A 27,154-nucleotide genomic window follows, 5' to 3' on the forward strand; every position below is an offset into this window, starting at 1 on the left:
CCACCCGTGCGCACTGGAGTTTGGAATCCAAAGCCATTCACGCTTCTTACTCACAAACAAGGCTCTGGTTGGAGGGAAGAGGCTGGTAATGCCCCCTAACACCCCATCTTGAATCATAAAAAAGAAAAAATCTCATCTGGAAGTATTTTAACGAATATTTTCATTCTCAGATATGTCAGTGACTCTCAGAGTGAAGGTGAAGAGTTATGATCCTACAATAGTATGGTCTGGAGTGAAAGGGGGTTTACTCAAAGCTGAAAATTCAGGTTGCACTAGGAAGGGTTGAGGGCTGTGGCTGGACTGCTTCTCAGAGAGTTGTCATATTATGTGCAATGAATTTTGCTTCTGGAAGAGCATTCTCAAGGACACACAGTTCCAAGCCTGGAAATGCCAGCATCAGTGGATTTCCCAGGGAAAAGGCACTATTTTCCAGAGGTTAAAGAAAGGGGACAGAAGAGTACTCTAAGTAACACAGGTGGTACAGTTTCCACTTCTTTCTTCCACTCAGGATAAACACCATGGACAAAATGGAGAAAAATTAAAAAGAAGCAGAATTAAAAACATTATAACTGTCTAGAAAAGTAAGTGTAGTTGGAATATCCATGACCAACTGCCATGAGGAAAATTTACATGAGATGGGAAAGAGTAGAAAAATTTCTTTATTTTCTTAACCCTCCTCTGACACAATAAAGCCAAAATTTGCCATAAGAGTCTTTCATTTTTGTTTGAGGGCATTAATCTAGATTAGTCTCTACTGGTTGTTTTTATATTTCTTACTGGGTCTAGTATTCTTACAGAAAAAAAGAAGAAATGCATTCAGTTGTAAACAAGGCTCTGACTCTCACACTGCTGGCTGTTTCAGGGATTTCAACTCCCAGTCCCCCTCCTTCCCAGGGCATTAGATGCTCAGGCAGAAATATATAAAGAGGCTTTTCTCACAATTTTTCATAGTCTTCCTAAATTGGCAGTCTTGGGCCAAGGAAGAAAGAGAGTTAACAACCCTACAAAAACTTCCCTAATATTTTTAATCCATACATGAAAACCTATTATCTTGTGAGAACATTTTATCATGCCTTGCCCATATCTCTAGAAACAGGGTTTTTTTAAAATCAAATGGATCACTTTGGCCGATTGCACAGCAAATCACTGGCACAGCATTACTTACATACCATTCATTGCATGCTTTAAAATGTCAACCTTATTTTCTCTATGAGACAAACAGAACAGTAGTCTCAAAAAATGTCAAGTTTGTCTTGTTTTTCATCCCTCTGAATTCACACTGAATGGACAAACAACCTGGTCATGCACAAACTCCTCCCTTGGAATGTCCTGAAATTGTCAGCAGCTTTCCCAGAAATAACGTTAAAAGCTGCATGATGTTATTGATCTACTTAGAAAATGCCAAAAGCCATAAGCATTAATTAAAAAAACCCCAAGCCTAGTCAGAGTCCATGATGCCTAAAAGAAGGGAAAATAAAATCTACTCATTATTCCATATCAGCCATGCAAACACCCAATAAATGTTTGAAGCTTTATATCAATCTCTGGTTCCTTTAGTATTTTGAATGACTTGGACCTGTTGTTGGAAAGCCATCATAAAACCTCTGCAGCTCATGGGTCCATTTAAGTCAGTTTTTACAGCAGCGAATGTCAACAAAGAAATTTTCAACCTGTGAAAACCACCAGGAAAAACCCCACCAAAATTGAAAACCTAAGCATGTTCCTACTGTATTGACAACATTACAAATGTCTTTTTTCTTGCTGTAATTCAATTTACAATTGGCCTTAGGGAGAAAATCAACATGACCAAATTACATCTGGCAAGTCTGAAAAAAACCACTTAAAAACATTCTCTGGATAGATACCAACCCATTCATAGTAGAAAAGAGAATATAGTCAAAGAAACAGAGGCTGAAATAGTAAATAACTACAGGGAGACACTCTAGCTTGTACTCTGGCCTTTGGCTACTCAGGCCAGATCCTGAAGAAAAGTTTTGGAGTCTTCTTCTTCTAGATAAGATTCCAGCTTAAAGACCCTGACCCACATTCTAGAGAAGCATCCACCCAGATATTTTCAGAAAAGCAACACCTTTCCCTTCCTGCTGTGATATCACAGCTGCAATGCCAGCAATGATAATTTATCTCTGAACAGCTTGACATTTTGTGTTGGTAAAACCACCTGGGCTGAGGGTCACTGTACACACTGAGCCACAAAAGGAAACTAACAGGGGCACTGTTCCATGCCATGGGCAACAGGAGAATCTGCACCAGGAAAGACAATTCCTCTGTCCTCTCCAAACTGAGAACTAATATCTTCCCTTTTTATCTGGAATGATGCCTGTGCTGATGCCACTGCTTCTTTTAACACACTTTTTTTCTGAAAATGAACACTGTATAGAAAATAACTAAACACTTCCCCTAGATACAGCTCATTCTCTGTAAAAAGAGGTCAAAAACCAGGAAACTTCAACCCATCTTTTTCTCTCCTATTTCTTATAAGTGTTGGGAGAACTTCTCTGACTCCACTCTCAAACAGCTCTTCAATATTTTTGTCTCCTCCATTTACCTTCTAGTCAGTAAATCTATTATTGGTAAAATGCATTGGCCTGGGATAAGCTTGTTCCTGTTATCAACATTTCTCCTATTCTAAAAAGGATTTAAATGGCGACTAATAGCATTTGTCTTAATCATTTTTGCAATTAACTGTGCAAACCTATCTAGTTGAAAGATATGGAAATAATTAAAGTGGACGTTTACATTCTTTTTCATTTTTCTTCTTTTCTTCTTTCCTGTTATCTTTAGCAAGACATTCCATAGCTGCAAATACTCTTTTTCCTGAAAAAAGTCACAGGGAAAAAAGGCATTGGGACAATTGTACAGGAGGCTGGAAACCTCCTATTGGTTAAGCTGCAGCATCTTGGTACAATCCAGCGTACTTTTATTAGGCCTAATTCTTACTGTAAATTGGAATACAATCCAAAGTCTCTCATATAGTCAATTATTAATCCCTATTATTTTTTAAAATTTGTTTGCATTTCCTGAGTGTCTGAGTCACAGGCCAAGATCCTACTCCACTATGATCTGCGCGGACATGAGATTTGGGCCTGTGCTTTTGGGTGCCTGCCAAATGGTTGTCACTGCCTACAACTTAGAAACAGTTAATGGTTTTGCAAGAATAATGGAAATACTTGTAGTTCAATCAGTCAGCCTCTGGTCCCTTTGCCACTTGAACTCCACAGCCCACACCAGAGCAAAGGTAAGTGTCAGACTGGAACACCCCTGGGCCTGCAGCTGGGCCCTGTGCCTGAGAAGGCTCAGGAGCTGCCAGGGGGCCACCATGACCCTTCCTGCCCAAGGGGGCATGAGAACCCCCTGAGTCTGGCAGGTCTTTGTTCCATCTTTTTCTGCTGTGCAGCTGCAATGTCACCAAAAGTGATTGCTTCTCTTCATACGAGACATTGGATGGCAGCCTGGCCAATGCCCAAACATGGATCAGCTGCAGGATAATTTAGCCCTGCCAGGGGAATCCATGGGTGTGTTCTCAGCATAGTTAGGGCCTCTGGTGATGCCTTCAGTCTTAGCTTTTATATTTTTCAGATTCTGTAATGCTTTACTGTGTAGTTTTGAGCTTCATATGAGGGGATAGTAAGCTCTCTTTACAGAGCAGGTAGACAAAACAATTCTTTCTCTAGCTGAGGACCAAGGACAAATGATACAAATTTCAGGCCCAAGAGCATAAACAGTGGTGGACTGAAGAGGCAAAACCAAGAAGGATGGGACTTTATAAGCTAAAGCTATAATTGGACAATTAACTACAAAGTGCTAACGGACCAAAACTTATAAAAGTGTGACACCCCGTGACTGGTTGTGCATTTTGTGACCATTTTGGGTTCATCATGGGTGTAGCCCTGGCTGGGCTCTTGGGCTCCCCAAGACGCATGCATTGAGGCTTTTAATAAATCCCTACTTTATCCTTTAACTCTGTCTAGCCTCTCTTCTAGGTCAGCCTTCACAAGGCATCACTGGCACCTCCCTCCCACACTGCCAAGGTAAGAAATTGCTCTGCAGGGGGTGCTCAGGGAGTGAGTCTGGTTTGAACTCATCCAGGCAACATTGCAGTCTATCTTATCTCTACTTATTATGGAAAGAAGCCTAGGGAGATTAACTTCACTGACTAACCTTAGCCCTTATGTATCTCTTCCTAAAGTTTTACAATGCAGGTTAGCTTAAGCTAATGTATATTTTTTCCTCTCTATTAACTGTGATACTAACAGAATCAATGGTTCCTCCTCTTCCATACACTTTTGCTACAGTCCCTTGCAGGAGGAAAAGTTGTGTCTGTGAGCACATTGCCAGTCAAAAACCTGTAGGTTTCTCAGCACATTAACACACTTCTGAAGGAGCTGTCTCCACACATTTTGGTTTTAGGAATGGTTATATTAAATAAAAATAAAGAAATTTTAAAAAAATCTTCTCCCACCTATCTTTTGGAGGTGTGAAAGTCTTCACCTGCTTAGCTAGGACAGCCCTACAGTTTATGTCCTTAATGTCAATTTTTACAAATACATTTAAAATCAAAAAGAAAAAAACCCTTAGCAAATCCCCTTTTTGTCCTATTAGAAAAGCTCATCCTCTCAATCCAATCGATGTCAGCAGCAAATCCATAAAAAGTAACAATATATAAAATATGTCATAGATTTGGCTCCAACAGTTTAATTAATTTAGTCCATTTGGGAGTAGATGACAAGGCTTTTTCTTCAGAAACCTTCATTGATTCCTTTTAAATAGTGCTGACACAAGTGGCAGTAACTCAAATTAATGACAGACAAAGTTCTACTTTGGGTCGAGATTCCTTAAACAGTTCAGACTATAATCAGTATTAATACACCCAGATGTAACACTTGTGTTATATATATAAACAGAATTGAGAGGGGTTTTTTAGTGAGAAATTAAAATAATGAGGGAGAGCTTCCATTCTTTCCTTCCATTTCTCTTAATGTTCATATGATCAAATGTCTGACTCATTCTCTGTCTAATATAAGAAAACCTGACAACTTTCACAAAGATGCTGAAGAAGAATCTGTGAAGAGGAGATCAAAACTTGGAGAATGCACAAATAGCCTAAATTATTTATTGGAAACTGCTCTGTGCCTGGAACTCAGAAGCATAAATTATTTCAGAGAAAATAAGAATCTTACTTCCTTTGATTATGATGATAACTAACAGTTATTTGCATTATGGTAACAAAGAGGGTTTATTTGTGGACACACACAAAAAAAGGCTTTGCCCCAAATCTAAAGCCTCTGCTCATAAATATAGCAAATTAATATTTTTGTTGACACAGAATTATTTCATTCACCTTCCAAGGATGAAAATGTAAACAGCTCCTCAGCTGAAGTCGGGCACAAAGCATTGGCAGGTGGAGAAAGCCCAACTTCTCTGTACCTGGTTTGATACTCCCAATCATCACCAGCAAGTAACAAATGTCTTAGCCTGATGCTTCTGCCCAGACTGACAGAAGTAAACACAATAACAGCTTTGGCACATAACTGACTGCCCAATGAAGCTTCAGAAGGGCTTGTCCATGGAGATGAACAGGACAGGTGATCTCTTTCTTGCAGGTCACATATGCAGACCCAACACGAGCACGGCTGCGGAGGTGCCACCTCACAAAAGTCATCTGCAAGAGCAGTGATTTGGAAGAACATAAAAATCCTACTTTATAATTTTAAGGATAGTTTTATAAATATATTTCTTAAGAAAACTACGGTATCTTTAGTTTTTTAATTTTATTTTTTAAAGCCTGAAGACACTGTCAGGAGATGAGCTTGAGCTGGTAGAGAAAATGAAGTAACTGACCTCTCAAGGTCTCTAAAATACTATTTCTGATTCACAAACATAGGAAAATGAATTCTGCCTGTGGAAGGAAGCTTAAGTTGTGAAGAAATTTACATGGGAGGGAAAGGATTTAAAGCTTTGCAGAGGGATTAAAGTTTGCTCTGAGCTCCAGCATAAAAGTAGTACTGTTAAGTGAAAACCTTTATACAGTTAAACAGCACCCTCATCCTTCAGAGAAATACCATTTGTAGATAAGAGACATGGACTTCCAGATCAGAGCAAAGGTCACTTTCATGGTGAGTTTGAATGAAGATTTAGACTTGCCTTTGGATTTTCACTTTTTATTGTACCTTCCTGCTTCTCCATTTCATGGGGGATAATTTTTTACAAGACTATTGCATTAAGAAAACATGCTTGAAAAGGTGAAGGCAGCCCAGTGATAGTGCACAGAGCAATAGGAAGCACTCAGAATTTGAAGTGAGTCAAAGGAATCTGAGCTGTGCACCAAGGAGAATAACATATCACCGAGATAAATTCCCTTGCTCACTCCAGGTAGCACAATCATCCTTCATTACACACTCCAGCCCAAGTTTGCAAAATGAGTAGCAATTCCAGTTGCCTGCATTTCTGTCACTTTGGGCTGACCTAGATTCCAAGGAGGACGGAGCGGGGAGAGAAGAGTGAATATCCCGACCCTAGAGAAAACCTCCTGGGATCAAACTTTTGTAAGTCTGGTACAGAGCTATTTTGGGTTCAACAAACATAAAGCTGACACAGTAAAGAATGCTGCCACCAGGTAATTAAAGTTACATCTTTTTAGCTGGCCTAGAAGTTGGTCTCAGGATGACTTCATCTGTTGTGAAAGAAAAGTAAAACCAAAGTCTATACAAGAATAGATGACCCTGCAGGTTACCTCAGGTGTGCCACACCAGGACCTGAGACAACAGCACAAGTGAAAATAAGCTGTGTAGCAAATACTTGTGTCACCTTTGTCTTCCCAGTTGAAATTACTTTTCTTTTCCCTCTCATTTATTAACTCATAAATAGCCATGTTTATTGGGAAAGCCTTCAACATGACACTGGAGCAAGGCTAAGTCACATCATAATAAGATATTCTTCTCTGCGAGGCTCTTGTCAGATAAATCATGTTGTCCCTAGTTCAAAACTGTAAAAGATGAATCTGTCTGATTGTTGACATAATTCAAAATGCAGACTTGTCCTCAAATCTTTCCACAAAAGATCCATAGCATAGTCTGAATATTCAAGTACTGGTAAACCTCTCTCGAATCTTTGCTGCATAGGAAATGTTAGGATCAGGGAATGTAGCCAACAATTCCAGCCATCTCACACTCTCTTAAAGGGCTGCAGCAAGTAATGAGAATTCATGAGGAGAGCTGTTTAAAAAAATGGATTCTTTTTCTCTCATGTGAAAATTTTTCTTTTTCATCACCTTCTTTCCCCTCCACCCCCCAATCTTTAAATATTTTTTCCCTTTGCCCCAAATATAGATGTTGCTCATAGATCAGTGATATTTCCTTTAACAAAATCACTGATTTTTTGCAAGGATAATCCATGATTTTGCTGCTTAAATAAAAAAAAAAAAAATCAAAACTAAACCAATCCAATATTGGAATATGAATTTTCTGAATAAAACAGGTTTGGTTATGGTAAACAGAGAAGAATAGAACTGAAACTGACTCTTCCCTTTCCCTTCTTCATCTACTGCCTGGATTTGTGAACTTCACATTCTCCTGTACTTCTTTAAAAGAAAGGATAAAAATAGCCCTAATGAGCAGCTCTGTGACTACAAACAGAAAGTATTTCAGTCAGAAAGAAATGTCACTGTTAAGCTTTCAGTGGCTGTTATATATAACAGCAATTTAAAACATATAGTGTAAAAATTATGAAAGCTACCTTGACAGGGGTGCTTTTAAATCTGTAAGATTCATGGAAATTTAAAATAAATATTTAGCATGTTGATTTTACATGTAGGAAGGAGTCAAATGCATGCCACTACTAACATCTACCCTCCCTCCCCCACTACTGTCTTCAAAGCAGTGAGAGATACTTCACTGTTGTATGTATTCTGTTATTCCTTTGTGCCTAGAGACACTCATATGCATCATTATTTAAGAATAAATAAAAAAATAAACCTGGCAGATTATTGAGTGACATAGAAGAGTTCAAATGGAATTGAAAACCTGTTCTAGTCACCAGGTACTTTGTGCAGATGGAGACGGTTTCAAATATTAAATAATGCTGGAGACAAGGGAGCAAATATTCCCTGTGAATAGGTATGAAGTTAATTGAAGGTTGCCCTATTGTTCTATCACTGTAATCCAAAACACACCTGCAAGGGCTTCCTTCCTCTTTTAATTCACATACACAACCATTGGGGGGAGGGGAGGAAGAGGAAGGAGAGAAAGAAAAGGAAGTAAAATGAAGGGAAGGGAGAGGAGATGAGAGTAAGAAGAATCTTATTTTTTCCCCCCCTTAATCTAAAAAGAGTTAATCAAAGTAAAATGTGTGTTGCAATATTGGGGGGTGGGGAAAGGAGGGGAAACAAGCTTAAGAGATTAAGTGCATAAATGGAATGGAATTTAGCCACATGCCATTACAGTCAGTAATAGAGATTTTTTTTTTCCTCCCCCAAACAAATATCACAAATAGAACCAAACAGTAAGGGATAATTTGGGGTGGTAGTTCTGAAGTCCTCTATTCAATGTCAAGAGAATGCATGAACAGTGATGCATGCTATCTGGCTGAGAAAAGGGAATTCTAAAGTAGGCTCCGTTCTTCATGGCCAGACAATTTCTTTTTTGTGTTCTGCCAGAACTCTAATTGTAAAGCCCCTTTCAATTGCACCAATCAGCCATGTCTTTCAAGTTGGCTCCCCCCATTCTATTATTCAGCTGACAAGCTGTTATAAAAAGAGAGATTTTTCCACATCGGCAGAAGCTATATGAAGATAAGTGATGCCAGCTACATTTAAATTTAAAAAACAGATTTTTTCATAAAATTTTAGGTTGCTGTCATTCACTTCTTATTTTATCAGCTGGGAACTGGAAACACTTTCTCCCCTTAAACAATAATAAAAGGAGATAAGCTAGTGAAATACCTCTGAGTAGGAGTACAGACAAAAGAGAGTGTTTTCAGAAAAGGACAGATTTTAACCAGCCCAGAAAAAAAGGACTGTAGAATATTTCACTCCATGGAAAAAAGTGACTGCCCAATCCTAGAGAAAAAGATATCACATATTTTCCTGATTGATAAAAAGTTGAGGCTTCTGAGACTGATATTGCAGACAAATAACAGCCACATAATCCACATCTGAAAAAAAAAAAATATGGAGGGAAAAAACCACTGGGTGTGACATGTTTATTTTGGTTGGGTGAAGTCATATCATACACTTGTTACAAAGGTGTCTGAATTTTCTGAAGCCACATTCTTTGATTTCAAGTTAGTAAATGACTTATTTTATTTCAATGCTCTTATTTTAGATAGGCTCCAGCAAAGAATAAAAAAGCAAGCAGAAGCTGCCAGTGTGATTTACAATTTTGTGCGTGCAATATTTTTGCATAGGGAGTTTCTAGAGTATGGACTGGAGTTTCTAGAGTATGGAGTTTCTAGAGAGGTTTGCTGGACAGAACTCCATGAGAATCAAAAAAGGAAGATAGGGTAGGCATCATCTTCTGTTTTCAAGATCCCAAGGTAAGATTTGATGCTACAGACAGACTCTGGATATTCAAAAATGTGAGATTGGCCATTCTGCTGACTTGAGAGAAAGCACGTTGGGTTTTCTACATTAGTTCAATGGAGAAGAAAGGAAGTTAAACAGGAGTGACTGAAGATATTCCATAAATAAGAAATAGCAGCAAGGTACATTGGAAAGTGTTTTCAGGAGCAGGAAATGGAACTGTTGGACCTTTGCATGAGAAAAAAGAAATGCATTGAAAGAATACAAAAGATCTGCTCTGGTCTGGAAAGAGACCAAAATTCAGGCAGACCATTAGGAGAGACACATTCTAGAGAGTTACATTTCCATTAAGCTGTAGTTGTCACATTCCCAGTCATAGAATGCAGATCAAAGGACAGAGACAGCTGGGGAGTGATGAGATATCATGGAAACCAAGAGAACAAAAAAAATGGAGGCTAAATTCATAATAGATAGCAAGCTATGAAGGAGTTAATGAAGGCCATACCACATAGAAATATTTAGACAGTAAAAATGTCCACAATATTTTCACAAAAATCAGGGAGACAGGGGAGGCAGAGAATATAAAAAGGTTTGAGAAACTTCGGTTTTCAGTACACTGGAAAAATAGTTCAGTCGTAATATTCCCCCCAAAAAATGCACTTTTTTCTACCAAGAATATGTAATCCCAGTATGCATCCCATCAAAGAAAAAACTAAGCCAGACAAAACCCTTACAAAATCCAAATAGAGCAAAAGAACAGGTTTACATTCATGCATTTACAGAGTTAGTTTGCTGAATGATGGTGAAGCCAAAGAAAAATGAATGACAAATCTAAGACTATAAAGTGGGTCAATGCAGACTCAAGAGTTTAAGGTTCCTAGTGTGTCCTTTAAAACTATTAGACTTTAATTCTTTGACAAAGCTGTCACTATGAAATTAGCCAGAATAGTTCTGGTTCCTACCTTTTATTAAAAATTTATTTCAAATATCTTCCTGCAATTCCCCCCCCCTTCATTTTATCCAAGCAGAATATGCATCTATACACAAGCTGTAATTGGATCAGACAGAGAAATAGAAAATTGTACTCTGTGGGTAAAGAATTCAAGTCAGATACATTAGAAATTGAGAAAACAACCAGTCATGATTGATTGACTGGTTATTCATGTGAACCCACTAGGAAATGCAACATCACTTTATCAGTAAGCTCTTATTTCATAAGTGCTATGGCTCTTGGTTTAAGTGAGCTATTTTTCCTCAAGAGTATTTATTCATTTTTTTACACCGAATTTTCTTGTACAGAGTACTAAGCCCCAGCAGAAATTAGCCTGAAGGGCTCCATAACTCTATTTTGCTTCTCAGCATTTCCCAGAGGGCTGTTTTCTAGTTTCCACACCATTTTAAGGTAGCTAGGACATCAGTGAAGAATCCAGGTGTCTGACTGGTCTTGGGTATCTCATTAAGTGGAGAAACTCCTGAAAAGTATTTGGTCCAGCATATCAGTCTCACCTTGATTAGAGAACCTACTGACAGAAACTGTTGTGACACAAAACATGAACTTAGAAAGAGCAAAAAGCCTACAGGTAAAAGGGTATCTTTTTTCAAATATTTTATTTACTTGTCCATCCCACTCAACACAGCAGCATCAGTTTAATGCCATTTTTTTTAAAGTTTTCCAATGTCATGAAGCATCTTTATTTACACTCATAGTTTTATGAACTTTTGGCAGTTCAACATTGAGCCCATGCTGCACCACATCATGAAAGACCCTTAGCAGGACTGCTGAAATGAAAAGGTACAGCAATAGATTGAATCTTTTCAGTACACCTCCAAGATGTTCACAGTCAGTACACAGGATATCTTATGTCAATTAAAAGATCATAGAATCATAGCATGATTTGTGTTGGAAGGGACCTTAAAGATCATCTTGTTCTAACCACCATGCCATGAGCAGGGAACTTCCCACTAAACCATGTTGTTTAAAGCCCCATCTATCCTGGCCTTGAACACCTCCAGGCATGGAGAGTCCAAAACCTCTCTGGGCAACTTGTTCCAGTGCTCATTACCCTCACAATAAAGAATACCTCCCTTGTATCTGATTCAAACATGCCTTTTGCAGCTTAAAGCCATTACCCCTCGTCCCATCACTACATACCATCCTTGTGAAAAGTTCCCCTCCAGCTCTCCTGTAAGCCCCCTTTAGGTACTGGAAGATCTCCCTGGAGCCTTCTCTTCCCCAGGCTGAACAGCCCCCCGTTTCCTCAGCCTGTGTTCATGGGAGAGGTGCTCCCGCCCTCGGATCATCTTCATCACCCACCCTCTGGATTTTTCCAACAGGTTCATGTTTCTTCTGTTGGCGCTCCAAAGCTGGATGCAGCACTCCAAGTGGGGTCCCACAAGAGCAGGACAGAGGGGCAGAATCACCTCCCTCACTCTGCTGCCCATGGTGAGTTTGATGCAGCCCAGGTCACATTTGGCTTTCTGGGCCGCAGGCGCACACTGCCGCGTCATATCGATCTTTTAATCCACAAACATCAGGTCTCTCTCTAGGTCCAGTCTCAATCCATTCTCTGCCCAGCATGTGTTTGCACTCAGGATTGTCTTGGCCCAGGTGCAGGACCTTTCACCTGGCCTTGTTGCACTTCATGAGGTTTGCACAAGCCCAGTTCTCAAACCTTTCTAGGTTAGATGATAAGCACAAAGAATTTTTCTGTTTGTGAATGAAAAATCACTAGGGAGAGGAGAAAAATCTGTCTGTTAAAGGAAAGCAGACCAGAAATCAGAAAAAAATCTAAAAAGATGGGAAACTTCTTAATGAACTTGTTTTAAACATCCTTAAAATCAATTTTTTGTTTCTCTAGCTCTGGCTTTCTAGATCTGTTTTGCTAACACACAGCAAGGAGAGACAGCACTGTCAAAGATCTTGAGCCTCATATCCTTGCTCATCTTATACCCACTTGTGTGGGTGACAGTAAGAGAGACTTTGGAGAATGGGTTTTGCCAATTGTGCAGATAAGCCTGCTCAGTGCAACTTCACTCCAGCCTGAAAAGTGACCCCATCACATAACCAGGGAGGCCCACTGCACTTCCCCATTAATAAACTTGTACCTCATCTGAGACACTTCATTCACAGCTTGGGAACAACAGCTACAACAACTCCTGAAAGTATTTTCACTTGTTAGTGGGAAAAAGAATTTGTAGGAAAGGGTAGAAGAGTGAATGTGACAAGTTTTAACTGCATTTCACTACTGCTGTCAGACAAAAAGGAGGTATGCTATTGTTGGAAAAGGAGCAGAAAACTTAAGAGAATAATATGGAATGACCCATCCCCAACAGAAATGAAAAGTATAATTTGGTTTGTCTGAATGATATGAAAATATTTCCCCAGATACGTTTAATCATGTAGGTTTTTTGTTGCTCATGAACACACACCGTACCATCCACAGTCCCGCTTACAATCTGCTGTTGGCTGCAGCCATGGCTTCCACAAGGAAATCATGAGCTGTGTGAGAAAGCACTTCTGCTAACTGCTTGTGAAAACCATCAGGTACCCTTTGCTTACACTCTGAAAAAACCCAGATGAGTAAAAGGTCAAGATCTGGCTTTTTACATGTACTTTGTGTACATTATAGTGTTTCCTCATCCATTTCCTCTGACAGATTTTTAAAGTTCTCTCTTGACAGGCAAATTGTTATTTTCCTACAATCTGAACAAAATTAGATTCACATGACAGCCTTCCTAATGCTGACTAACAAGTGCCCTAGCCATGCTAATGCATTTGAAAGGAGCATATGTGACTATTTTGCAGCCCAGAAGCATTAATACAGAGACACAGATAGCATTATTTGCTGTGTCCTGGGCCCATTTTCTTCTTTAGAGCCTATAAATACTGTGGCTGTCAAATCCTGACAGTGTGGCAGCATGGTATCAGGATTTCTGTGCAATGAGCAATTGAATGTCATTGGAAAGTGGTGTATTTTAATTAGTATGATGCTAGACGCCACCAGCCATGTTAAACTGCAAAAAGTTGTGGACAAATTTTATTTGGTCAGTCAAGAAGAAAAAAGTGTTGCAAGAGCAATGTATTGTACCTAAAAGTTAATATTTGGCTAGATTTTAAATTATTAATTTATCACAAGTAGTCAGAGATATTTCTCTATCATGTCTAATTTTTTTTTTAACTGTACTAGGTAATTGGGCTTATTCTTAGTACTAACGTAACCATCTTTGTCTACAGACAGTGCTATAAACTGTTTACAAACACAGCAAGGGAACCAATGGGAGCCTTTTCCATTTAAGTCACTGCTTTGGAGTTAAACCAATGCCATGAACTTTTGAAACTCCCAGCCTCAGAGTGGCACTGGGCATGATTTAATGAGCATTCACAGTCATAACAGAATCTGATCTATGCAAACAAATAATGCTTAATAAAACAATTACATCATGCATGAGAAACAGCTGCAGCAGCAAATACTCTGTGGTTACTTGTGCAATAAGAAAGGTTTTAAAAAGGGGAATTAGGCCCAAAATGTTCAGTAGTTCTCAATTATTTCTTCCTTTATTCATAGCATTACATGAATGCTGTAAACCTAAAATCATTTCACAATAGAACTTGGTACATTTCTGTTTGTGGATGACTTTAAAAAATAAAAAAGTGAATCTGTACTGTACCAGAGTAATACTGTACTATTATTTTTGTGTGTGTATGCACATACATATATGTATGAATAGCAGATGCTGTGGTTATGAATGCTTTCAGCCCATCTATTTTCTTTCAGTAAAGCACTAAGATAAACACATGGACACGTATAAACAGTATGAAAAACAAAATTGCATTGCAGTACAAACCTAAGCTAGCACTCATTGAAGAGGCTGTATGGAAGCACATTATCCTAGGGCAGAGGAGCAGAAAACCCAGCCAAGATCCACAGGGCAGCCAGGACCAAAGAGTGTGAGGCTCCCCAGGAAAAAGAGGGCTTGACTTCCAGCTCTGCAGCACTACACATGGACACTTTCAGCACAGACTGCAAACAGGTCACCCATGCCCTGGGATGGAGAGAACATTTTGATCTGAAAGACACGGGACCGGTTTTAAACTGGTGTTTTAGCATCAGATCACATCACTGACAGCCAGGAAGATACAGGGTAATTTCAGAGACCAAGGAGTGTTTTTATTTTGGTATTATATTAATATGGGGTGAGAACTGCTTTGGTATCTCCTGCTTTGGTATCTCAAAGTTGGGGAGACCTTGAATTTTTGGGAATATAAAGCAATACTAATTAAAAGGAAAAAAGACATTTCAACAGATTATTGTCTTCCTCCACCCCTAAGTGGAGTGTATCAACTGCAAACTTTTTCATATGAAGGAGAGAAATAGGGTAGGAGTATCCAACCCATTTCAGCAACCTGCTCAACAGTACTGCTGACACTGTTTTATATTGACTAGATTTCCAAGGTGACCACCTCAGATAAATGTTACATTGTGTCTTCATCTCTGGACAACAGAGTTGTCATTTGTTGACTGGCTTGCAATCTAAGTCAAATAATAAAGTCACATGGTGCCAGGGACATATTATGATGGACTTGTAAAAAAAATAATTTAAAAATGTTTTAAAGAAAGGAATTTCCTGCTCAAATACATGTAGCATTTGAATTGCAAGGAGTTTCCTTTCATAATTATTTAAAAAGAAATAATTTTCTATGAAAATATATTGCTACTCCAAGGGTTGGGAAATAGTCTAGTGCAGATTAAAACATTTTGGTGTATTGAAGTGTAACATACATTATATGCTCCACTTTGGACACTGCCAATTTCTGGTGACAAAATGCTCTATGGAAGCTGCAGTTTTGATGCTCTGTGCCCATGGTCTCTCCTGCAGCCTGGCCTTGTCCTGACCCGAATTTCCTGTGGCATCTCACATGGGTGGTTTCCTGGGGCCCATCAGGAAACAGCAAGATTTCCCTTAATTCTGTTTTCACTTAGACTTGCTCACTCTCTCACTCCTCTCCTTTTCCTGTGCCTCAGATTAGGAAAGCTCTTGTCTTGACTTCATCTGGGCCATGAAAAGGAAAGCCACCTTTTCCATTTCTCATTTTTTATAAGGAAGAACCAATGCTCCTTTCTCTCAGCGTGCATCAGTTCAGCTTTTCTTTTGCTGTCCTAGTGTTTCTGTCTGTAACCCTGATGTGAGCTCTTTGCCTTTCCAAGCAACCAACAACAGCAGCAAGGAAAGAGCAGAGGCCCTGCTGGTCTCAGACATTGATGAGCCTCTGCTGCAAATGCAAGCTCTGCAATCACACAGCAAGGGACTCAAATAACTCATACTGGTTCCTAAAGATCAGGATGACCCATAGCTGAGCCTAGAAAAATATTGTTGTATAAAAAATATTTGGTATGGTGTCTTTTGAAGATCCTGTATGATCTTCCATTTGTTCTTTTGTTTGTTTGTTTGGTTTTGTTTTTTTTTTTTTTTTAAGTGAAGAAGGATAACATAGGATAACATTCCTTTTGACATCATTGCTCCTACAGTGAATAAACGAAATATTGTCTTCTCCCTCTGTGGCAACAATATGGGGCAATATGCAGGGCTTATTCCTTCCTCTTCTGAACAACCTGTACTTTTGCTTGGCAACACAATGGTAAAGGGAAATCTGTTCTTGAATTGAGAAATTAGAAATGTGGTAATTTAATCAAGTATTTTGTTCAGGAAGAATGGTTCAACAAGATTCAACAATGGCTCAATGGTTCAACAATCATAGAAATTAAAGTTTTGAAGATATTTCACAGATCAACTACCAGTGACTGGTAAGGTCTCCAAAAACTGTTTTCAGTAAATGGCTGTCATTTGTTTCTTCCTCCCCTCACAGAGTTAACAGAAGTACCCTATAACTGCACCAGTATAGTAGAGGCATATGTAAAACCAGGAAAAATTAGGTTATGGTGAAAAGGAAGCTTGCCTTGATATCATTTGGTGAGTGAGATAAAAAGGAAGAACAAAAAAATCAGATTTTTTTGGCCTGTGCTTTTAACAGTATATATATACTTAATTAAACAACTCATGCTCAGTTGCAATCCAAATTTCCTTAGCACAGCGGATAATTTCTATGTCTCAATTCCTCAACACATAGTGAGAGGAAACGACAAAAAAATATCATTACACAATATGTTATTAGTTTATCAGTGCTTAGGTGAAAGTGTAGAAGCTTTATTAAATTTATTAGTATTAATTGGGCTGTGCAGTCCTCTATGGAATAAAGTCTGTCCATGAACCTGTAAAGGCAAACTAGAATTAATTCAAATTTTGGTTAAATACCAGGTGAAGCTTAAAGTTTGTGGTCTAAATTACTTAATTGAGGACAATGCCTAGGAACAAACCAAGAACAAAGACGAGCATACAGAGAGTTATGGGTGAAAAGGGAATAAATTTTTATGCTTTCCATGGCTGAGGAAAATTTTCATGCCACACAAAGCAAGAGAAGATATATTATAGTTCCTTGAGGTATAACCTTTCTAAGACGTGTTGTGGAGAAAACAGAGGGAAAATGTCACTCTTCCTGGGAACAGAAGAATTAACTGTTGTTCTCCAAATTTACTTACAAGAGGCTCTTGAGTCCCATACATTTCTTTAGTCTAGTATTGGGGATCACTAGTCTAAGCAAAGCAAGGTCTGATGGAAGGAGTTTAGTATCCACTGCTGTAAAGCATTATAATAATAAAGCAAATTTGAAAGCAATTCTGTTTCAGATTAAAGTGGTCTTGTCTTTTTTTTTAATTTTATTATAATGTTGTATTTAAAAATATATATAAACACTCTTGCCTTTTTCAATTTTTTTTAAGAGTTTATTTTTTCTGGGTTTCTTTTCTGGAAGACAAAAAAATTTCACCAATTGTTATTGGTCAAAGATAAGATTAAAAACCAGAAGTTTCTGTGAGGCTGAAAAAAATACCTTTCCCTTAAAGAAATTTCAAGTAATGTAATTCTATGATTCAGACTATGGATGAGTAAAAAACAAACAACTTGCCAAAACATTCAATATCTTCCATATTTTCTTCCATGTGGAGCCTTTCATTGGAATATAAATAAATTAAATATATGTTTCTTAATCACAATAAGCATAGTTTAAAATTCATTAATGCTTATTGTCTGGAAAGCTGACATAAAGGCACTTTCCAAAGATTCCCATTACCAGAGACCTTCCAACTTGGCACATCCTGCTTAAAACAAGGAAGTGTTAAGATGAAATCACTGTTTAGTTTGGATAAAAACCTCTTGTACATATGGGAGGAGCCCAGAGTGGAGAAAAGATAAAATAGTAGAGGTATGATCCTTCCTTTTGTCAGAAGGATGAGAGAATCTTCTATGTGATCACTTCATGTTGAAAAAGGAAGACAGCCTACCCTAAGCCTTTAAATTTTAAATTTACTCCTTTTTTAAAAATTTTATATTTTTACCTGTGAGGAAAGATGGAAAAACCTTTTGCTCCCCAAAATGTAAAGTCAGTATAAATTACCTGAGATATCAAGACAAGATTCTCTCAAGTTTTTTCTAGAGAAAGAGTCTCTCAAGCTTTATAAAAAAAAAATAAAAGAAGCTCCACTTCTCTTCAAAATCTAGGGCTTTGGACTTTCTTGACTTTTCTCTTGCTAAAATAAGTTTCCAGTTTTCATTCATGAAATGAAGGCAAACTCCAGCTAAAAGGTACAAAAAACTTGCTAGACTCTTGCATCTATTTGATTTCTTGCCAAGAATATTTTTCATTTTTGCTTTTCTCAAAAAAAACCAAAAAAACTTTAAGTGAGATCTACACAAACAGATCCTAGTAGAAGTGGACAATGTATCTCCAAATACAGCAAACTCTGTTAGATTTTATGTATTCTGCATTTTGAGATAAAGTTTAAATGCTGACTTATAGCTTCAGGGTATTCTTGTTCATCTAAATTTCCATTTTGTCTTAGCCACGAGGCACATGCAAAGAATTCAAGATTTTGAAAATAAAATATTTTCTAAATACCTCTGGCATTTACTTCAATTTCATCTTAGTTGGTGGAGCATTTCCAGGAGTTCTGCACGACCTTTTGGAAATTGGCTGAAGGTTCAGAGCACTTCTCAGGTGAAGGGTTAAAGCCACTGCATTGATGACTTTTCTCATTACCAGAGAATTCCTTCAGGGATGTGGCTGTGTGAACCTGTGCCATGGCTATGCAAACGTGCAAACCTGCTGAGTCTGTTAGAACAGCAAGCATTTTCGTGAAGCTGCATTTACTCCTTTGGTTGTTATTACCATATTCTTCACTTACTTTTTCTAGAAAACTTCGTTCTTGTTCAGATTAAAAAGTGTCGTTCTGAAAGCAATTCTACCTTGTACATTATGCTGCCATAGAGTTTCATTTTTCAATGTCTCTTGACAGTTCTCATGGTTTTTCATGTTTGTGATTAGAACGATGCTTTGAAGAATATAAACAAGAGTAGGTTATCCAGCTAAAGTCAGAATTATGATTTTTAAAGTCAGAACTATGATTTTTAAGGTGAAAGCAAAATTCAGAGGATAATGTACTCCAGTTGAAAGAAGGATAATTTCTATCCTGGATTCTAAAAGAGAAATATTACATGCTACTGGTAAAGTACTATATTACTTGAAACACATCTAGTGCATCAAACATTAAACATGTACCTGCAGAACAGTAAATGGGGTACAGACATCTAAAAAACTCAGGGAGAAATTAAATAGACAGGTCTAAAACAAGGTGAAAAAAAAGACTGCAGAGTAGAAACATTTTCAAAAGCAATTGGACACTGGGGCAAACTGGAGGCAGAATAAACCACAACAGTTCTTTGGTTTACCAAAAACTAACCTGGTTGCTTTCTAGTAGACAGCAATATAAGGAACAATTTTCACCCCTGTGAGCAGTGCCACACTCTGCCTAGCACTGTCACTCCTCTGATCAATTAACAAAGCATTCTAACTCACTTACCTGGCACTTAATTTCTATTCTAGAATATGGAGGAAAAAATTAAACTGTGAATTTAGCAAACTGAGTCAGCTGGTTCTTCAGCCGGATGCATCAGAGATGAAGCAAGCAGCAAGAGTTTGCCACTGCAAAAGGAAAGCAAAGCAGGATGCCAAGTATTCCATAGCCACAAACCTGAGATAAAACACCTGATTTCATAGAGGGGAGAAAAAGCAGAATAGATCTAATCTCACTGGGTTTCAATAAAACATTTGATATGCAAAATTAGTTCAAAGGAAAAATAGCACATGAGTTAACAGGCAGATAATGAATATGAAAGCAAGGAGACAGCAAAGGTTGCAATTTTCCTGGCTGGGCTGGTTTCAGAAGCACACACAGGTGGGGGAAGGAGTATCTTTCCATCACTGCATGCACAGCTCTTCAGGTTGTTCTAATGGTGGTTACTTGGACCAAGGCAAACCTCCAGGTGACAATGAAACTGCTCATAAAGGCAATTGGCAAACCAGGAAGATGTGCAGCATTTTTTTTAGCCAGGACAAGGTTTATGTAGCAGCTACAGGAGTTGGGGGAAAAGAATATGTGGTCAGGGAGTCCCTGAGAGAGCTCATTTGTCTTTAAATTAATAGGCTAAAAGGGTTTGGACTAGCTTACAGTTCTTTTTTCATCATGCCATATCTCTGCATTACAGAAGATCTTGATAATCTGATTTGAGCCATTTTCCTCAAGAGAATTCAACCTTAATAAACTTGGAGTACATTACTTTATCTGTTCCATTAATTTATTTCTTTACCTCCTATATTCTTCCTTACACATCCATTGAGCACCATGTGATCTTTAAATCATATATTGCTGAAAATTTGTGGGCAGAGGGTAGAAAAAAAGTCACAGGAAAAAAAAAAAGAGAATGATCAGTGAGCTGAGAATTCTCTCTCCAATATAGCTGTACAGTGTAACCTTGTTACTTAACAGCAATTCCAGTATGACTGTGAGCACAGTTCTTCCACAACATTGAAGTTAGCTCATAACAAAGAAAAATCTCCTTCTCAGATGATCATCCAGATTTAGGAAGACATATTACTAGGGTGGGGTTTTTTTGTGTTCTCTGTGTTTGATGCTGTAATTTGACACCAGTAGCCTCATTTCAGAGTATGCATTTATTCCTGAGAGCACAAACACAGTCCCCACTGGAAGTTCATCTCTGTTTCTGTCAGTGCTGCTCTGGATATGGAGGCCAAGGCTTAGGGGAAATCCTTTTCTTTTGTTTGCACCAGCACTGATTATGAGCATATGCATCCAAAGACCTTTCTATTGAAGAAATTATCTGTATCATTCATCCTGTAGACCTCAGGTGATGAGCAACTACACTGGAAGCTTAAGTGATTTTAAACTTCTGGCTCCCAAAATAAGGGTTTGCTATATGGAGCCAAGTGTTGCCAAGGGCCTTAAAAAATATTCTGCTGTGGCACTTAATTTGCCCAACTGTAATGAGCCACACTTGATAAACCCAACTGTGCCATTGGCACAAAGTACAATGGCATGGAAAGAAGGGTCAGCAGGAGAAATATTTGAAAATCCTGTCTATATGTAAGACCAAGAATTAATTTTCTTACCAAAACCTGAACTTCTCAAGCAATAGAACCTGTATGGAATCAAGCTGCATATGTAGTCTGATTCAAAAATCTCAAACTAGACAGACACTGACAATTGTTCTGAAGGATTCCATGGCTCTATTTTGCTTTTCAGCACTTCCCGAGGGCTGTATATGTGATTCTATGATCAGTCCTGACATTCAGTCAGGAGAAGGTTGTCATGCAAACTATACTATAATTCAAAGCTTAAGTTCCTCACTCAGTCATTTTTTAAAAGAGATCTCAGATTTTCACATCCAAAGGACTATCTTTAAATGCAATAAAGTCCTTTTTAGTGAGCCAAGCATCATAAATATTCAAAAGCCGCAATTGGAACATTACACATAATTGACGTTACAGAAATCTGTTTCCTCTGGCATGACATCAGAGATTGTCAGATTGGGAAATCAAGAGGATGAGCTTCACACTTGCCAACTTTTCCTGTTAATCTGTGTTGAAATTTTTCTTAACAAATCCCAGCAACACCAGCCCTTCCCCCAGCCCCACCACAAGGTAGGATTTTCCAGGAAGTGAAAGAAAGGCTGTTGGCCCACATCTGTCTACTATCTAAGGAACAGACAGCTATTGTTAAAGATTTTTTCATTGCTTGTAATCCTGTTTCTTACATTCTTCTTTAAGGTCACCAGTTAGGCCACAAGACTGTGGAAACAGGCATACTGCCAGTTCCATATAGCAATATACAATTGGATTGTTTCTACCCTCTCCCACCAAGGAGAAGACAAAGAAAATTAGGGGAAGTTGGACGTTCTCTTTTGAGTCAGTTTATTGACATTCCTCATTACTGTTTTGTCTGTGTTTATGATTAATGAGTCAACAGAGGATTTCCACTAAAGCCCCACAGAAGCTGAACGATCAGTCTCTGTAATTTCCATGAGCAGCACCTGCAGCAGCAAGGCTGCAGCTGAAGAGGTGCACACCAAGTACGTGTACTGTGTCTCATAGTCAGCAATCTGCCTGCACAGCACACACCTACAACCAATTCTCAGAAAAATGGGGGCTTCCTTCCTGCTGTTAAACAATTCTTGCAGAAATGACAGAACTGTGCAAGGCCTGCTACCCTGGTGCCCAGGCTGCAGCTCACTCCCCAAGAAATCCAAACTTTTTCTTCATCCCTTCCTCAGAGCTCCACATTAACCTCTGGGCACTGCAGAATCTCTACCACCAGCCATGCAGTGGTGTTAACCCTGCAGCCCCTTTTCCTACCATGTCTCCACTCTCTCTCTCACAGGACTCCAAGGAACAGACAGTTTTTCTGACCTGCCTGCAGCCCAGAGAGACAAAGGTGAGCCCATTGCAGCAAGAGCCAGAGCATCCTATGGGAAATGCATCACTTTACTCTGGGCTCTTCCCCTCCTGAGAGCTGGGAGAGGGAGTCAGATAAAATGTTTTCATTGATGGAAGTATTTATGAATACATATATTTAAAAAACCCAAAATAAACAACAACTTGCCCAGCAAACACCTGTTACTCCCTCACAGAAGTTAAACACTAACCTTCTGCATCCATATCACCACTTTTTGAACCCCCGAAACCTTGGCACTCTTTACATATTACAAACACAGCTTGGATACAAGAAATTTTGCAAACCATTGATAGAGAGCAAGTTTCCTCTATAAAGTGAGCTAATACAGCCTGACCAGACATGGCTGGAGAACACAAAGCTGCAAATCAGAAGACCTTTGGCAGTTCTGTGAGCTTGAGCTTACTGCAATAACATTACAGTCACACATACTTACAGCGGCTTGAACTCTCCCAATTCCAGAACAAGCAAATAATGACTTAGTTGATTTTCCTTGAGCCTGATCAGGTAGCCACACTTGAACCACCATACTGTTAAGTGGGATGAACAAGGGTAAATAACTTAATACAGAAATACATTTCACTGCTGAGCTGAGAGACAATAAATAATTGTGCTCTGAAAATAGCACTGATTTTTCTATGCACTAAGTACAATTGATGAGAAAAAGCCTAGCTATATATAAGTTTATTTTAAAGAATGTACTCCATTCGTGATTATAAAACATTTCCTTGCAGCTGTAATATTTATTTGATGTATTTAAGTATCTCCACAATTCTCAGAACAAGTAGAAAGCCCTCCTGACACCTGAAAAAAGTCAGATATTCTTTCAACATCATAATAGGTTTCAGCCCCACAAGTTGCATTACAGCAATAAAAGCCCGCAGGTTCCAAAGCTACAGACAGGAATTCCTGCACCTACCACACTCTGCACCCAGGCCTACATAGAATACAGCAGCTGCATAAGGAAACTCAGCAGTGCTATCCAGCAGGAAAACCAGGATTGAAAAAACCTTGCCAAATGTTGCTGAAAGAGGGAAAAAACCCACAAAACACTTACAAAAAAACCACAAAACACCTACAAAAAACACCACAAAAATTTTCACAAGCACAAATCTTTGTTACCTCCCATAATGGGATTTTAGCCTGATCTCCAGCTGCAGATTACCAATATTGCTTTAACTAACAAGCCTTAAAATTACCTAAAATTTCACAAAGTAATTAAAATAAAATAATACAAAATTATTACCCTATCCACTTCAGCACTGAGCAAGAACAAATTCAAAAGACAAAAGACACCACTTCATCCACCTCTGCTTAGTCAAGACCACCTGCAACATCTACGTTCCCTTCATGGCCTCCAAACCCCTCAATTTGCTTACAGTGGTTATTTAAATCTTTCATCTGGGGGCTGCACCTTGAAGCAGGTTCTTCACACCTGGATGCTGCCTCCCACATTATTAAGAGGTCACACAAACTTTCATTGACTATTTACTCAACAAAGGCAAAAATATCAGAATACGGTCTAAAGCAAACATACATTAACTGAGTGCTTAATCCTCATCTTGTTTACTAATGCTTATTGTGATGACTTCTGTTACATATTCATGAAATATGAGGCAGTAATAGTACACACATTTTACTAACCAGTAAATAAAGATGCAAAATGAAAACATCTTTACTGGGGAAAAAAAAAAAAAGAAAAACCAAAACCACAAAACCTAACGAAAACCCACAACCTAACAATAAAGACAGCTGAAAAATCTTTGTCCTTGTGGGCACATTATCAGTGACAAATTTCAAAGCCTCAAGAATTACTTAAATTCCCAGCTGTTACAGCAGAAAAGCACATGAGACCAGCAGAAGATTAATAAAAGTTAGAATAGGACTACACAAAAGAAAAAATGCAAAGTCAGAATGGGATGTGTGCCAATAAGAACAAAATTACAGTAATTATTTGGATGGGTTACAGGCCAGAGATAAAAACACGATAAATTCTAAGAAAACCGGATTACTAAGAAAGCTTTTTGAAATTAAAAAGCAACATAAATCAAAACAGGATGAATGACATTTGGATAATATTATTTGACTGATTAAATTAACTTTTAGTTAGAATAATGTGGTAAAAAAAAGAGATATAATAACTATAAATAATTTTTACAGCCATAGCAAAACAGAAAAACTTCTAAGCCTGATGTGAATCTCTTCCTTTATTTGAGCTGTTTATTATTTCTATAATGCTTTTCTTTATGTTATTATTTAGGAAATTGTTCTGAAATTATACCTGTTTTGATGGTAAATATGCTTATACCTAGATCATGGCTGAAATTATTTGCCTAAGACAATTCAGCAGAATATTGAATTAATGTACACTAAAATTGCTTTTTATGAGATACCAGTAGATTCCCATTCATATTTCATAGACATCAGATTTGCGAGAATTTTCTCTTTTAAATTAATTATGGAGAACATGACAATCAGAAAATTTGTCTCTAATATATATAAACATTTGCATCCCAAACCTTCCTCATTTATTCATGTTAAAACAGTATCACATATATTATCAATTCAATCAATGCCAACCACACACTTCAGATTCTGAATAAAAAATAACCATGACTGATTTTGAGCCTTCAGTAGCCAGTAAATTATTGGCAAATTATTTTCAAAGAATAAATAGTTAAAAACTAATTGAAGCATGTTCAGAGATAATTCACAAACATAAAAAAAACCCCTAATTTGTCATTATCAATTTTTTCCTCCAACTTTTTCTGTCAGCTTTATTTAATGTGAAGGAGTAATGAGCAAGAATGAGATCTGAGATGAGATTGTCTTTCTCCTCTGGAAATTAGACAGATGCCAAAATGTTATATCTTTCTGTTCACCTCTGATCCACTCTTTGATGTGGTGGCAAAAGGTCAGAATAATTCTGACTGCTAATGACCTCAGGGATATAAAACAGACATAACTTGAGCAATCTCTTGGTCTAACCTAGAGAGGACAGGTATCTAAGTGACAGCAAGAGACCAGCAAGTGACCCCACTGGTAGGCAGCCTAATGAGAGGGCTTATGCTTCTGTTAAGAAAAAGGATCAGACTGGGAGATTTTAGGAAAATCATCAGCAGAAACACAAAATTCTTTGTGAGATAGTTCATCATCCTGATACTCCTGTGCTTATCATCAGTGCATGATGGGTTCTTTGTTGTGACTGGGGTTTTCATATGTGCTTGGAGTTACCAGTGGCTTTTTTTTTTACTTTTACTATTAATTTGTGAGGTGTTTAAATAATTTTTCTTCTGTTGCAGATAATAAAAGAGCATGTTTCTGCTCCAAGAGAATTCAAGTCCTTGGATTAGAGTGGAGGGGTCCAGTACAGACTGGAGACCACAGGAGAAATCTCTGCGGGCAAAGAGGAAGGTAAGAGCCTGCTGCTTGCTCACAGAGACACAGAGGGACTGTGGTGCTGTCACACACCTCCAGGCTGGGCAGGGCAGGAGGGGAGGCCACATTTGGCTTCCCCTGTGCACCCATTCCAGGCTGCTGCCCTGGCCTGATCTAGGTGTTCATCTGCCTATCTGCAAATGCATCAATAATGAATAGGAGATAAGTGGATGATGGTTGTGACCATTAAAACAGGATGAGTTTTTTTGCATTACATAACTGTGTGAGTCCTCCTTGGCATCAATTCTCAACACAACAGTATTTGTGGTGCTACAAAAGCCCTGTAGATATTCATCCTTTTAGGGGAAGGGTGATGGGTCCAAAGTCAAAGACAACTGCTCATTGAGCTGATGCACAGTCTGCAGCGATCTCAAACTGAGTCACTATTGCTGCCAAGTGTAAAAGCTCCAAGGATTACATACTACAGGGAGTAGAGCAGCTCTGAATATAAGAGCATTTTTGCTTTTACAGGAAAAAGATTTATCAAACAGATATTCATGTTTAAATACAGTAATTGTGAAAAAAAATCTCTCTCCATTCACGTTGTCTTTTTCTTCATTAAATAGTTCTTTCATAATCTTTTTAAATCATGTGAACTGCTGCACCAAGTTGTTATGGCAACTGGAATTTTGAAAGTAAATTAATTTTGCTATAAGATGTTATTAAGACCAGGTAAGGATGGCCTTGAATAATAATATCTCCTTTTTGTTTGGAGAGGATATGCTATCTCAAACTTTAACACTGGTTTTTACTTAAGCCAACACATGTTATTACAATATCAATGATCTTTAGAACAAATGCAAAAGGAATTATTTCATTTTTGCTATGAATTCTTGAATTAGACCTTCTCATCAGCAGCATCATCCTATAATAGCAGGGATTCTATGATGCTTAAGTAATTTGTGATATGTATAGTAAAAGCAAACAAAATCAGTTTTCCAAACTGGAATCAAACTAGAGCAAGGCTGCTGATTTCACTCTTAGTGAAAGTGAGAAAAAAAAAAAAAAAGAAAAGAAAACAATAGCTTTTAGTTTTAAAAGTTGGATTTTATCCTGTATCATTAAAAATCTGTCCAGTTCTTGTTCTATTCCAGAGTGATGTCTGCTGTATCAACCTACTGACATTGGATTTGGACCTCCCTTACTTGGCTAGTATAATACTTTCCTAAAGCAATACTCTCCTTGAAACTGCTGGAATAAAAGGACAGAAGTGTTATCTCAGTTAATAATGCAGGTAATAGAACAGGCCTGCTGTAATTTTAAT

This window comes from Ammospiza nelsoni, chromosome 1, assembly GCF_027579445.1.
Source record: "Ammospiza nelsoni isolate bAmmNel1 chromosome 1, bAmmNel1.pri, whole genome shotgun sequence".
NCBI classification, from domain to species: domain Eukaryota; kingdom Metazoa; phylum Chordata; class Aves; order Passeriformes; family Passerellidae; genus Ammospiza; species Ammospiza nelsoni.